Genomic DNA, 2724 nt, shown 5'->3' with positions numbered 1-2724 from the left:
GTTATATATTATTTCGATTAATTATTTACAATATATTCTGTTATATATTATTTCGATTAATTATTTACAATATATTCTGTTATATATTATTTCGATTAATTATTTACAATATATTCTGTTATATATTATTTCGATTAATTATTTACAATATTATTCTGTTATATATTATTTCGATTAATTATTTACAATATTATTCTGTTAATTATCAATGTATATAATGCATCATGCAGCAAACAAGAACTTGTTGATCATAAGATAGCCAACTTTTCCTCATTACAATTCTACCCCCGCTCTACCTTTCTTCCTCATCTCTCTCTCTCTCTCTCTCATAAAAACACCCGACTGATTTACCTATTGGTGTTGTTGACTTACTCGACTGATTTACCGGTTCCTGTTGCTGATTTACCCAACTGATTTACCGGTTGCTGTTGCTCACTTACCCGACTGATTTACCTATTGCTTGAAAAATATGATGAAAAGATGATTGTATGAATGATTTTGTTTATTATAGAATTCGTTACTAAAAATAATACGAGAAATTGCTTTGAAATGACAGAATATTAAATGAAAGAATAAAATTGAAAGGAATAAGAAGATCAGAAGGAACTGAAATACTTTTGTTATTATTTACAACTTTTATTATTGTTATTGCTTTTATTCTTACTACTACTATTGCAACTGCAACTACAACTGCAACTGCAGCTACAACTGCAACTGCAGCTACAACTGCAACTGCAACTACAGCTACAACTGCAACTGCAACTACATCTATATTACTTGCTTTGTTTTACTCCCAAATATTACTAATAAATAACAAATAATCAGTGTAAGTGCAATAAATGTTAACAACATTCCTTGACTTATTTTATACTTTATGATAGATAATATTATCATTTGATATGTTGTTAACATTCTATTATCAGTGTTACTTCATTCTTTTTTTTTTATATGAAAAATTTTTTATATGAAAATTTGAATCAATTTAACTAGGAATTAAATATAATCGCAAATTCTGGTTGATTTTAGACTTTTTTTTTACACCTATAAATTATAAATAAATTTTTAATAAAAAAATAAGAAAGAAATCAACGATAAATCCGATCAATTATTATCAATTTTATGCAGTTACTATAGCATGCAAATACTTAATTTCTATGAAAGGTGGTAAAAAATTTTTGATTTAAAAAAAGCGAAAATTTTTGAGCATGCCATTAATTTGCATATCAGTTTACCAAAGTAATTGTCCTCAAAAGTAATTTGACAATGGTAGTATTTGACATTTTTTTTTTTGTGAAGGGCAAAAGAGTAAAAATTGAAATACAAAAAAATATTGTTGCAATTATTCCTTTTTCTTGATTTTTTTTTCAGAATTTTAATTTAAAACATACATTCAACTTTTTTAGTATCATAACTTGCTGAATTCACAATTTATAGTTTTTTTTTTGCCATAAACTGAAAAAGTTAATTCAACTTTTAAATTTTAATTACTTTTTGTTTTTATCAACATTTCTTTTTTTTATTTGTTTTACTTTTCATTCCTCAACAGGCCATATTTTATTTGTTATAATTTAACAGTTTTACTTAGAAAAAAATGTAATTAGTTTTTTCTTTTTTTGCTGGTTTATTTTAATGCATAATTTGATATTCCCAAGCAAATTTAGTAACCAACAAATACATTGATTAGGAATGGGAATTTGAAAATCAAAAACTTAAATACCAAATATTAAATCAATTAACCATTTGCTCATATTCATTATATTATCAAATTTCGAAATTTTAAATCTGAAACTAATTCCAAAGAATAGAAATTTTATTGTAAAAATTCAATAAATCATTATCTTTCCTTTTAATCGCTTTTCATCTTCCTCTTTCTGTTTCACTCCCTTTTTTTTTGCCATTTTTCTCTTCAACTGTGAATTTTTCAATATTTTACAGCAAAATCAATCCATCCTATCAATTTAGGAAAAAGAAAATGGAAAAAAAAAGAGAAAGAATGAAAAAGAAAAAGAAAATTTCGCAACCTTTCAATCAATCATTTTTTATTTTTCTCAAATACATAAAAATTGTTGACAACAATTTTGTTTGAATAAAATTTTGAATTTGATTTGATTCATTTGTATTTGTATACATAATTCTCTTTTTTAATTTTAATTTTAATTTCTTTTTTCTTTTTTAATTTTGATAATTTTTCCTTCTTTATTTTCGGTAAATTTTTTAATGGAATTTGTTTTATCAATTATAATTTAGGCTGTATATCTATTCAATTTGTAATTCTATCTATGTAATCCAATTATTGTTATACTATTTAAGTTTTACTAGTCAAAATTGAATTCTTTCTTAAAATGTTTAAAAAATTTTTGCGTTTTATATTAAATTTTGCATATATGTATAGTTTTTCTTTTGTTATGCATTAATTTTAGGTTTAAGGATTAAAATTTCCGATTGATTTTTTAAGGATTAATTGATTTTTTAAGGATTACTTGACTTTTTAAGGATTTATTAAGGAATTTCTTTTAATGACTTTTGATTGGTTTTTTAAAAATTTTAAGGATTAAAATTTTTGATTAAATTTTCCTTTTTTTTGAATTGAAATGGGTTTACAGAAAAAAGTGAGAGATTTATTGCATAATTTTACTATTATTTATCAATCCTTATATTAATTATTGATTTTTTCCATCAATTTTTTTTCTCAATCAAAGAAAATTGATGAAAATCATAAAATCT

The sequence above is a fragment of the Loa loa genome (genome assembly GCF_000183805.2).
Source record: "Loa loa unplaced genomic scaffold supercont3.166, whole genome shotgun sequence".
Classification (NCBI taxonomy): domain Eukaryota; kingdom Metazoa; phylum Nematoda; class Chromadorea; order Rhabditida; family Onchocercidae; genus Loa; species Loa loa.
This window is presented reverse-complemented; position numbering follows the sequence as displayed.